This window comes from Caretta caretta, chromosome 6, assembly GCF_965140235.1.
Source record: "Caretta caretta isolate rCarCar2 chromosome 6, rCarCar1.hap1, whole genome shotgun sequence".
Lineage (NCBI taxonomy): Eukaryota > Metazoa > Chordata > Testudines > Cheloniidae > Caretta > Caretta caretta.
Window position 1 is genome coordinate 73,788,028 of NC_134211.1, and position 12,481 is coordinate 73,800,508.

The following is a 12,481-nucleotide window of genomic DNA, read 5'->3' on the forward strand; positions in this document are numbered from 1 at the left end:
GATTTTGGGGTCTTTTTCTAATATAGGCTCCTATAACCCTCCACCCCCGTCCCAATTTTTCACATTTGCTGTCTGGTCACCCTACAGGAAATATATGGCAGAATGCAGGTAAAACAGAGCAGGAGACATACAATTCTCCCCCAAGGAGTTCAGTCACAAATTTAATTAATGTATTATTGTTTTAACAAGCATCATCAGCATGGACACATGTCCTCTGGAATGGTGGCTGAAGTATGAAGGGGCATACAAATGTTTAGCATATCTGGCACGTAAATACATTGCATGCTGGCTACAAAAGTGCCATGCCAATGCCTGTTCTCACTTTCTGGTGACATTGTGAATAAGAAGTGGGCAGCATTATCTCCCGTAAATGTAAACAAACTTGTTTGTCTTAGCGATTGGCTGAATAAGAAGTAAGACTGAGGGGACTTGCAGGTTCTAAAGTTTTACATTGTTTTGTTTTTGAGTGCAGTTATGTAACAAAAATCTACATTTGTAAGTTGCACTTTCATGATAAAGAGATTGCACTACATTACTTGTATGAGGTGAACTAAAATACTATTTCATTTATCATTTTTACAGTGCAAATATTTGTAACAAAAATAATATAAAGTGAGCAGTGTACACTTTGTATTCTGTATTGTCATTGAAATCAATATATTTGAAAATGTAGAAAAACATTCAAAAAATTTAATACATTTCAACTGATATTCTATTGTTTAACAGTGTGATTAAAACTGCGATTTATTTTTTTAATCACAATTATTTTTTAAGTTAATCACGTGAGTTAACTGCAATTAATTGACAGCCCTAAAAATAATTACTAATTGCAATGGTGATTTTTCTAATGTAAACACCTGGTCATTAGCGGCTAGATTAGAACTGTCAAGTAATTTCACACAAGCCACTGAAAGCGACAGTTGGTTAATATCAGCCTTAGCAATTCTAATGCATGCAGTTTTTTTCTTCATACCTAAAAGTATGATCAATATATTTCTCCCTGTTCAAAAAGGTATGTGACAATGAACCTGTTATAAGGGGATAATATAGCCCCTTTCATTATTTGATAGCACAACTTGATTTCTGTTTGAGGAATATTATCAGATTCTGATCCCACACCAGTGTAATTCCATAATTTTAGTGGCATAAACTCCTGATTTACACTAGTGTAAATGACAAAAGAATCACAAGGAGATGCTCTAGTGTCTGGCATTTCCAAGATGGAGAAGGAATTCATGAACCAGATAAAAAGATTTTTTAAAAGCAATCAACAAAAAGATTGGTTGACCCCGGCACATATGAGAACAGTTTAATTTAAGATCCCTTTTATATAACAGATATTATTTTATTCCTGCAGGGAGTTAATTTCACCCCCCCACCCCTGCCATTTTTTAAAATTGTCTGCATATGGGACCAGCTTCCATCTCATAAACTGCCACATGCTAGTTTTGCAAAGTTAGAGGTCTGAAAACAACTCCATATAAACAATAAGGCAGCTATTCTCTCTGACCACACAGAATGGTCTCTGCTTGTTTATAGTAAGTTTTTAGCTGAGCAGTGTGGAAAAAATAAGTTATGGCTCTCCTTTTGATTTATCCTTTGAATGAATGCTAGAGTTTCCTGTGCTGCTTCAGAGATACCATGCACTTTCAACTCATACTGTTATGGGTAATTATGAACTTCTATTAAAATATAGTATGTTTTATAGAACAAGAGCCATACCCCAGATTTTTAAAGGCTCCTAACTCCCTTTAAATATGTGGCCCACTGCCGGTCTAGTACTATAAGCATAGAATTGAGATGTAAGAAATACTGAGTTCTAATCTCAATTCTTATATTCTTGATTCGCTGTGTGGTTTTAGGCAAGGTAATTAATACCACTTCATTAGGTTACCCACCTGTACAATAAAATTAATATCACCTACCTCACAGCACTGTTATGCTGATTTATTAGTAAGTCAGTAAATTTATAGAGAGGTTTGAAGATTAAAAGCATTAAGATGAGCTGGGCAAATAGAGCAAAAATGTGTTCATAATCATTCATACAAATAAAACCAATTGCTTTGTTGTTATTTAGGGACTGCTTTTCTTTTATTATTTGCAAAGATTCCAGTAAGCAAGCATTTATTTGCAAGAATGTTCATGGAGAGCAAAAGTGTTGCAAGTGCTAACATGGATAAATAGTCCCAAGAGTATTTACACCAAAAATCCTCTCTCATGGTCATTTTGAAAATCTCTTATTTATTGTTCACACAACAGATTAGAATTATAGTAGCTCAAAGATAACTCACTGAAAGATAAGGAAATCATCCTTTTTTTCCATAAAGCTTAAGTCATCCAATAAGGAAACAGAAACACAACTATCTGACATAGGTGAGCAATTACACAGAATGAGTAGCTAAAAAACCCACAAACTAATAAAGCATATGCTTGTGATTTTTTCCACACACAATCTACAGTGTGCAATTTTTTTGTTCAAACATTTCAGGGAATAATAAACAAATCTGTAAAAAACCACAAGCCTGTTTGTAGATAATTCACAAAGGGAAAAAGGGGACTATGTTTATCAAAAACTATTTGCTCCAAGAAATTTGCCCAGCTCTACTGAGGAAGGAAGACATTTGAAATTAAAAGATAGTACATGCCAAAGACATTGATCTTTTTTAAAAAAAAAATCACTTTAATGAATTTACAAAGTATATCCTTGGAAAATTTATCTTTGGAATTCAAGTTGGCTACTCTCCAGAATGTGAGCTATGAGGCTTAAATGGCCTCTATGTACATTATAAATAATTGAGGTGGGAGGGAGAAGTAATGTTTTTTCCATGAATTTAAAACTGGTTTATTTCTGAATTCACCAATTAATCTATTATCCTGTAATAAGCAAATTCTTTATCATCAAGTAGAACAAACTGCAAATGAGCAGCCCTACTCCCCCCAAACCAACAAACAACAACAACAACAACTTTATTTGTAATTTGTATGAGCTAGCCTTAGAGCACAAAGGAGAGACCCAAGAAGCTGTTCAGCCATACACAGATAGAAGTCTTGCAAGCTAATATATCTGACAGACTGGCATACAAAGTCTGGAGTTGCTGAATATACACATACAGGTGTTATCCATAATACCTGATAATATTAGATATATAAATATCAAACTACGATTAGATTTTATCTTCATTGTTCTTTAATAAGGTTTTAATGTCAATTATTAAAATACCTGTCTCTGCTGGTACTTTTTTCAGGAGTCCAGCCAGAATATGACACAAATATAAATATTAATATTTGTGGAGAACTGAAAAAAGTCATGAGGTTTCTGATCCGGTTGAACTAAGATGTTCTGGAGATTTTGCAAAGTCTGTTTCAGTGAGATTTCTAGTCCAATTACCAGTACACAGAGATTTATATGCAAAGAGCTTTGCTAATCACTGATCTATCTATCCCTTTCATCAAGCTTCCCAGTTTTAATTTAGTGTGCTTCTTTAGCAATGGTTTATCTGCACTGAAGCAAAACAGTAGTTAAGGAAATACAACTAACAGTAGCATTATTCCAGTAAGTATAGCATACAGACCTACATTTTGATAATGTTCTAACATTCAATCTAGAATCAGAGATGCTACAACAAAGCAGTAAAAAGCTCTCAAAGTGCTTTATTATAGACTTTTGGTTTTCAACCCACTATATGCTGGCTGGGTGTGCCCAAAGCTATTCAGTGAAATACACAGAATTTGAAAATAGTAAAGCTTTATAAAAAGGAATGAAAGAGAGACAAAAATTTGACCTTTATTTACAATGAAAATAGAAGTATTTTCTTCACCCTAGCCACATGACTATGAGGAAAGGTTGAAAAATGGGCACTTTTAGTGTTGAGAAAAGAAGACTGAGGGAGGGCCCTGATAAGTTTTCAAATATGTTAAGGGATGTTATAAAGAGGATGGTAATCAGTTGTTCTCCATATCCACAGAAGCTAGAGGAAGTGGTAATGGACTTAATCCTCAGCAAGGGAGATTTAGGTTAGATATTAGGAAAAAAATTCTAGTTAAGTTCTGGAATAGGCTTCCAAGGGAAACTGTGGAATTCCCATGATTGGAGGTTTTTAAGAACAGGTTGGACAAACACCAGTCTGATTATCTAGGCTTACTTGGTCCTGCCCCAGTGTAGGAGGCTGAACCTAATGACCTGTTAAAGTTCCTTCCAGCCCTACATTTCTATAATTCTATGAAAACATTTTACAGATTGAATATGAGGCTTATGTGATTGTCATAAGTATAAATGTTTCTTTAAACAATTTATGTAATTGTTGTAATAATTATGAATTATTATTACATTTATGAATAATTATGTTACATTTACTCAATTAATGTACAAAACATTTAAACAATAAATCATTATATCAATGAGTAAGGCTTTATCAATCATATTTAGTTCTTTTAAACTAGTTTAGTGATTCTAACCTAGACAACAAAGGAGGGTCTAAATTATGAGAGGCTTTCATTAAAGTAGGAGGTGTAAATTAGGTTATGTGCAAACTTGATGTACACCATGATAGTCATGGCTACATTTGTGTATCATGCCTTACTCAACACAGTGTCCGAAATGGTACTTGATCAAGAACAGAGAAAGCAGATATGAAGCAATTAAATGATATTATTTCTCTCTTGTGGGCAAATATCAGGATAAACTGTAGTTCAGTTAGATGTCACTGGCAAGGTCAGACAGTGCTCTCTACCAGGTTGGTCTGACAAAAATGGTATGTTGCATACATTCCTGTCTGTCACTGCCAACACAAGGCAATTGTTTGTCCTCATGGACAAGGATGCATAGAACACATTCTTCCCTCCCTCCTCTTGGCTGCGGGAAGAATCTAGGAGTCCGCTGAGAGACCGGACTCCATACCACGGAACTGAGATTGGAGGCTGAGTCTCCTCTGCATGCATTTGGGGAATCTAGCCAGAAGCAACAGGGTCAACAGAAGAGCAACAAGAAATGTTGTTTCTCTACCTGTCACACTCATGCACACATTCAGCAAGAAAAGGCACAGAATATCTATTTGCTGCTGCTGAAATTAATGAAGCATTCTCTCCTGCAAACCAGCTCACTTTCTATAGGACCAGAAAACTGCAAGTTTTCTTTCAAGAAAAAAGGAGACTAACTGCCTTTTACGTGTGTGTGTGTGTGTGTGTGTGTGTGTGTGTGTGTGTGTGAGAGAGATTATGAAATTTATTGGTTTACAGAAAGTCAAAAATGATGATACCAACCCTTTAATTAGTGCAAAGCAGAATTTGCTTCAGTTTATGTAAACCAGTAGCATTTTGAAGGATCAGATCAAAGTGGGCACCCCCGTTGGCTTGCTTAAGACATGTTTTAAGTAGGGATGAGAGTAGTTTAATTTTTGCTAGTAACCCACAGATTTGGTTATATCAACACAGCATGAACAAAAAGGTGGGTACACAAGACCATGTTCCTATCTGCATACTACATCCTATTTTTAGCATACAACACCTCTTAAATGCAATACTAAAGTGGTTTAAAAGGACAGAGTTAGCTTGAAAAACATATTTTAAAAGTTTCATTTCCCCTGAATTAAGTTACTAGTGACATCTACAAATCATTTTCATAATGCGTATGTAATTCTCCTGTTTTATCACTTACTCGGATATACTAATTCTTTTGCAGAACAAGAGACTTTGTTATGTACACATCTTGGCGCTTGCTGCTGCCTTCTGTCAGCATTTTGCCATCATCCTGCCCACGCACTGCTCTAGGAATGCACTCTCATCTATTCATTCTATTGAAGGGCATATGAGGAGAGCAACTGCTCCAGTTTGTGTATTAGAGGTGTGAATGTAATAAACAAGCAGACTATTTTATTATATCACTACTAAATAGTATTTTGCATGGAGGTGGAGTTCCTTCCCCCCTACAAAAGCATTTAGGCTCCCACATGAAAGTTTAGAAAGGCAACCCCCTGCAACAGAATTTCAGGAGAGTAGCCCAGCCTCCGACCCCTAATGTCATACAGTCATAGGAATGTAGGGCTGGAAGGGACCTCCAGAGGTTATTTAGCCCAGCCACTTGAACTGAGGCAGGACCAAGTAAACCTAGACTATCCCTGACAGGTGTTTGTCCAACTTGTTTTTAAAGACTTCCAATGACGGGGATTCCTTGGAGGCCTATTACAGAACTATATTTATAGTTGGAAAGTATTTCCTAATATTTAACCTAAATCTCCCTGCTGCAGATTATGCCCATTAGTTCTTGCCCTACCTTCTGTGGACATGGAAAACAACTATAGGTTGTCACTGTACTATTTATAACAGCTCTTAAACACATCTGAAGATTCTTATCAGGTCTCCCTTCAGTCTTCTTTTCTCAGCACTAAACATGCACAGTTTTTTAACCTTTCCTCATAGGTCAGGTTTTCTAAACCTTTTATAATTTTTGTTGCTTTCCTCTTTACTCTCTCCAATTTGTCCACATCGTTCCTGAAGTGTGGTGCCTAGAATATGACACAGTTTTTCAGTTGAGGCCTCACCCATGCTGAGAAGAGCTGGACAACTACCTCCCTATCCTACATACAACACTCCTGTTAATATATCCCAGAATGATATTAGCCTTTTTCACAACTGCATCACATTGCTAACTCTTATTCAATTTGTGATCCACTATAATCCCCATTATCCTCCATGGTTTCCCCACAAGCTGCTCTTACTGATTTTAATGATTTGCATTTATGGATTTTAAAATGATACAAAAGTAAAAACAGAAAAGCTACAAAACTCCCAAACATTTTGCGAAGTCCCAGACTGCCATACCACTGCTCCCCTACAACATCTCCTTATTGATTTCATGTTTTCATTTATATAACAGAGAAATTCTTCCTGTATTACATGTAATTCGTCACTTTTGTCATTGACGACACATATAAGAATTCATCTAAAGGAATTTATTGCCATGTTAACATAATAATCTTTTAAAAGTGTGACACAAGGGCTTTTCTACTTTCTAACAATCTCTACACAGTGAAAACTGCAGTTCCGTGACCAAAATATTCTAGTAATAATCACATATTTTTATTCCAGTATTTTATTCTATTATATTCTAGTATTGTCACATAATTTTAACATTTGACTACTTTGAAGAACTACATCTGCAACAAGACATTTAAAAATACAATCTACTGACCACAAAAATAATCAGGCTACTTTTAGCAGACAACTTACATTATACACAAGTTGTAAGAGAAGATGAAAAAATAATAATGTGTACCTAAATGATTAAACTGAATCTATAAATCCTGAATAATTATAAATTCATTACATGGCATCTTAACTATCTCTGTAAATACTCCAGAGGCATTAACAGGCGGCAGATTATGCTTCAGTGCTCTAAACAAGTATCTTTTCTTGCTTACAAAGTACCCTGGGTTGTTGTAATTTGACTCCTTCCACAAAGCTTTAAATGAGAGATAGATGTGTATGAGTGAACACAGCTGCTAACTAAGACAGTATATGTGTGAAACAGTAATCCAGATATCTTATCTGACATTTTGTTGGGGGTACCATTTTCTAAGTTTACTGTAGGCTGCACAAATTCAGAAGGATCAACCTTTGGTATTATAGGGCTGAAGTCCTGAAGATACAGATAAGATATTAGAAGCATGACCCAGAAATTTATTATTATTAACAAACACTGATAAGTACAGAGAATTGTTTTTAATAGTCAACCATTAAAAGTAGCAGCAGCCTTAGGAAGTGATAACATGTTTCTAATTTACAAATATACAACATCCTATCTGAAAAACTGTTGACAGCTTTAGTGTATTATATGATTTATGACAATACTTGTAGTATTCCCTAGCTGATCTTTAATTGCTCTAGAAAGAATTTAAATAGATGTAGAATATTTAAAGCAATATATTCCTTTAAATTATTTTTTAAAACTATGAGTATTAACTGCAATAAAAAGATATAAAAAACAGTTACTCACCTTCTCATAACTATTGTTCTTCGAGATGTGTTGCTCATATCCATTCCAATTGGGTGTGCATGCCGCGTGCACAGTCATCAGAAAGTTTTTCCCCTGGCAGCACCAGTCAGGTTGGCTGTGGAGCCCCCTGGAGTGGCGCCTTCATGGTGCTCAATATATGACCCTGCCAACCCGGCGCCTCCTTAGTTCCTTCTTGCCAGTTACTCTGACAGAGGCAAAGATGGGTGGGTTTGGAATGGATATGAGCAACACATTTCAAAGAACAACAGTTACGAGAAGGTGAGTAACCGTTTTTCTTCTTCAAGTGCTTGCTCATATCGATTCCAATTAAAGGTGACTCCCAAGCCTCACCTAGGCAGTACGGTTGTAGTTATGGAATCGCTGATTGGAGCACCCCTCTGCCAAAAACTGCATCATCTCTGGCATTGTGGATGATAGTGTAATGAGATGTGAACATATTTACCGAGGACCAAGTTGCTGCCCTACAGATTTCTTGTATAGGGACCTGGGCCAGGATTGCCGTTGATGAGGCCTGGGCCCTCATGGAGTGTGCCATAAGAGCTGGGGCTGGTATTTTGGCCAGCTCGAGCATTTGCAGATGCATGATGTGATCCAGAAAGATATTCTTTGAGATGAGACCGGGAGTCCTTTCATCCAGTCTGCCACTGCTATGAACAACTGGTCCGACTTCCTGAATGGCTTAGTACACTCAATTAGAAAGCTAGTGCTTGCTGAACATCGAGGGAGTGCAGCCTCTGCTCATGGCTACTGGCATGAGGCTTAGGGTAAAAAACAGGCAGGAAAATGTCCTGACTAGTGTGGAAGTGTAACACAACTTTAGGAAGAAAGGCCGGGTGAGGTCTGAGTTGCACCTTATCCCTGTGGAAAATCATATGAGGTGGGTCTGAGGTAAGGGCCTTTAACTCAGACACCCTCCTTGCTGAGGTAATGGTGACCAGAAAGGCTACCTTCCATGACAGATAGAGAAGGGAGCAAGTCACCAGCGGTTCACATGGGGGCCCCATTAGCCTGGAGAGGATCAGGATAAGGGCCCACGTGGGGACAGGCTGTCTGATCTGGGAATGTAGGTGTTCCAGACCCTTGAGGAACTGACCAACCACAGGGTTGGCGAAGACAGAGCAACCAGACACTCCTGGGTGGAAGACTGAGATAGCAGTGAGGTGTACCTTTATGGAGGATAGTGTCAGGCCTTGCTGTTTCAGGTGCAGAAGGTAATCTAAGATGAGAAGTGCCTGGAGAGGGGGTGTATGATGCTGATCACACCAACAAGTAAATCACTTCCACTTTCCCAGATATGTGGCTTTAGTGGAGGGCTTCCTGCTACCGAGTAGGATCTCCCTTACTTGTTCTGAGTACAGAAGCTCCATGGGTTCAGCCATGAAGCTTTCAAGCTGTGAAGTGGAGGGACTGCAGGTCGGGGTGATGAAGACAACTGTGGTCCTGAGTGATTAGATCAGGGAGGAGAGGCAACGAGACCGGGGCATCCACTGACAGTTCTAGGAGTGTGGTGTACCAATGTTGTCGAGGCCACACTGGTGGTACCAGAATTATCTCTGCCCCATCCCTATGGACCTTGAGTAGGAACTTTTGCACGAGAGCGGATGGGGGAAAAGGTGCAGAGTAGGTGACCTTCCCAGGGTAGCAAGAATAAGTCCGTGATTGATCCCGAGCTGTGTCTCTGGAAAGAGCAGAACATTGGGCACTTCCTGTTGCTCTGGGTGGCGAACAGGTTGACCTGGGGAAATGCCCATCTTTGGAACACGAGGTGTATGACATTTGGCTGGATGGACCACTCATGATTGTAGATGGACCTGCTGAGATGGTCTGCCAGTGCGTTGTGAACTCCTGGTAGATAGGATGCTTCCAGGTGAATCGAGTGGGCTACTCAGAACTCCCATAGCTGAGGACTTCCTGACATAGGGGAGAGGACTGGGCTTCACCCTGCCTGTTGATGTAAAACATGGCAATGGTGTTGTCCTTCAGAACTGCTACACACTGACCTCGTAGTTGGGCCTGAAAGGTCTGGCACGCTAGTTGCACTGCTCTCAGCTCCCTGATGTTGATATGGAGGGAGAGCTCATCCTGCGAACAAAGGCCCTGCATTTGGAGCTCTTTCAAATGCGCACCCCATCCCAGAGCTGATGCATCCATTCCTAGGGACAAGGAAGGCTGAGGCTTCTGAACGGGACTCCTTTGCACACAGTCTGAGGGTCGAGCCACCATTGAAGGGACCTGGCACCATGACCACTGAATTCAAGCTGTTGCATCCCAGGTGGTAGGCCGAAGCGAGCCAAGCCTGTAGAGGCCTGAGCCTCAGTCTGGCATGCCGGGTCACATAAGTGCAGGCTGCCATGTAGCCGAGGAGACTCAGGCATCCCCTTGCTGTAGTGATCGGGTACTGCCTAAGGCCTTGAATGATGTCTGTGATGTTTTGGAAACGGGGCTCTGGCAAAAGAGCTCTTGCATGCACCGAGTTTAACACCACCCTGATTCATACTATTCTTTGGGTCGGTTCCAAGGTTGAGTTTGTCAAGTTCAGGAGGAGACCCAGTCTCTCAAATGTGGATCTGACCAATCTGATTTGAAACTTCACCTGTCCCCTGGTGCGGCCCCTGAGTGGCCAGTTGTCAAGGTAGGGGTATACCTGCACATGCCTCGGACAGAGGAAAGCGGCCATGACCGACATGCACTTGGTGAACACTCGGGGGGCTGTTGAGAGGCCAAATGGAAGGACCGTGAATTGATAATGCTTGTGGTTGATCACAAAGCGTAGGAATCGCGTGCGTGCAGGTTGAATAGCTATATGGAAGTATGTGTCTTTCATGTTGAGGGCAGCATACCAGTTTCCTGGATCCAGGGAAGAAATAATGGTGACCAGGGAGACCATGCAGAATTTCAACTTTACGATGAACTTGAGTCCTTACAGATCTAGAATGGGTCTGAGATCCCTCCCCCCCTTGGCCTTGGGGATTAGGAAGTATTGGGAGTAGAATCCCTTGCCCCTGAGCTCCTGAAGAACCTCCTCCTCTGCTCCCACGGCGAGGAGCGCTTGCACCTCCTGGATAAGGAGTTGCTCGTGAGAAGGGTCCCTGAAGAAGGAAGGGGAAGGGGGGTGGAAGGAAGGGCAGGAGCAGAAATGGAGAGAGTATCCCACTTCCACCATGTGGAGGACCCAGCGGTCCGAAGTTATTTGGGACCAAGCATGGTAGAAGGGGAACAGACAATTCAAAAAAGACAGAGAAGGATCCGGAAGTGAGGCTGGTGTGCCATCCTTGGGTGCACCTTCAAAAGGCCTGCTTGGAATCCAATGATAGTTTATTTGAGCCCTTGCCCTGCCCAGACGGGGGGTTGGAAGGCTTTCGTCTGCCATTCCTGCCCCATCTCCTATAAAAATCCTGCCTTGGCTGAGGAGGATAGGAGCATTCCTGCTGCTGCTGTGGCTTGAAATGTTTACATTGGGTTGCCAGGGTGTGCATACCCAAGGATTTCGTGGTAGCCCTTTAGTCCTTTAGGCTATGCAGCCTTGAGTCAGTCTGCTCTGCAAACAGACCTGCCTCATCAAAAGGCATGTCCTGCATGATCTATTGAACCTTGGATGGGAGTACTGAGGTCTGCAGCCATGAGCTATGCCTCATGGTGATACCGGAGGACAAGGTGCACGCTGCCGAGTCCACAGCATCCAGTGAGGCCTATAAAGAGGTTAATGCCACTGCCTTGCCCTCCTCCACTATTGCTCCAAACTCCTTCCTGGACTTAGTGGGCACCAGTTCCTTAAACTTGACCATCGAGTTCCAGAAATTGAACCTGTACCTACTCAGAATTGCCTGCTGGTTGGCAAACCCACCCCGTAGAATATACTTTGCGCCCAAATAAATCCAGGAGCTTGGCATCCTTGGACTTAGGCGCTGGGGCTTGTTGTCCCTGCCTCTCCACCTTGTTTACTGCAGCCATCACCAACTAGCAAGGCTGCGGGTGTGTGAAGAGGTATTCATACCCCTTAGATGGGATGAAATACTTCCTCTCCACACCCTTTGCGGCGGGAGGGATGGAGGCCGGGGTCTTCCAAATGGTCTTAGCATTGGCCTGTATAGTCTTGATGAGGGGTAGAGCTGCCCTCAGTGGACCTCCTGGGGCCAGGATGTTGACCATCGGGTCCTCCGACTCCACCACCTCCTCAGCCTGCAAGCCCATATTTCGCGCCACCCTGTGAAGGAGATCCTGGTGGGCACAGTCCAGAAACGGAGGTGCAGTCTAGAAACGGAGGTGCCTGCAACTGCCTCATCCAGGGAGAAGACGAGGAGGCTAATGGTGGAACAGGGTCCTCCTGACCCTCTTGGTCTCCAGGGGCCTCCTGTCCTGCCTCTCTGACTGGGACAACCAAACCTGGATCAGGCTGAGGAACTGGGGTTGGTTCCAGGGGAGGGCAAGCAAACGGTACTTCCTCAGCACCCCTGGGGGTGTGATGACTGG

General features: G+C 41.3%; 1 protein-coding gene across 13 annotated transcripts in view; it reads right to left on the minus strand.

The window, feature by feature from the left end:
• Positions 1-12,481, minus strand: part of RYR3 (ryanodine receptor 3) — a 564,793-nt gene that overhangs the window by 249,752 nt on the left and 302,560 nt on the right. The window lies entirely within an intron of this gene.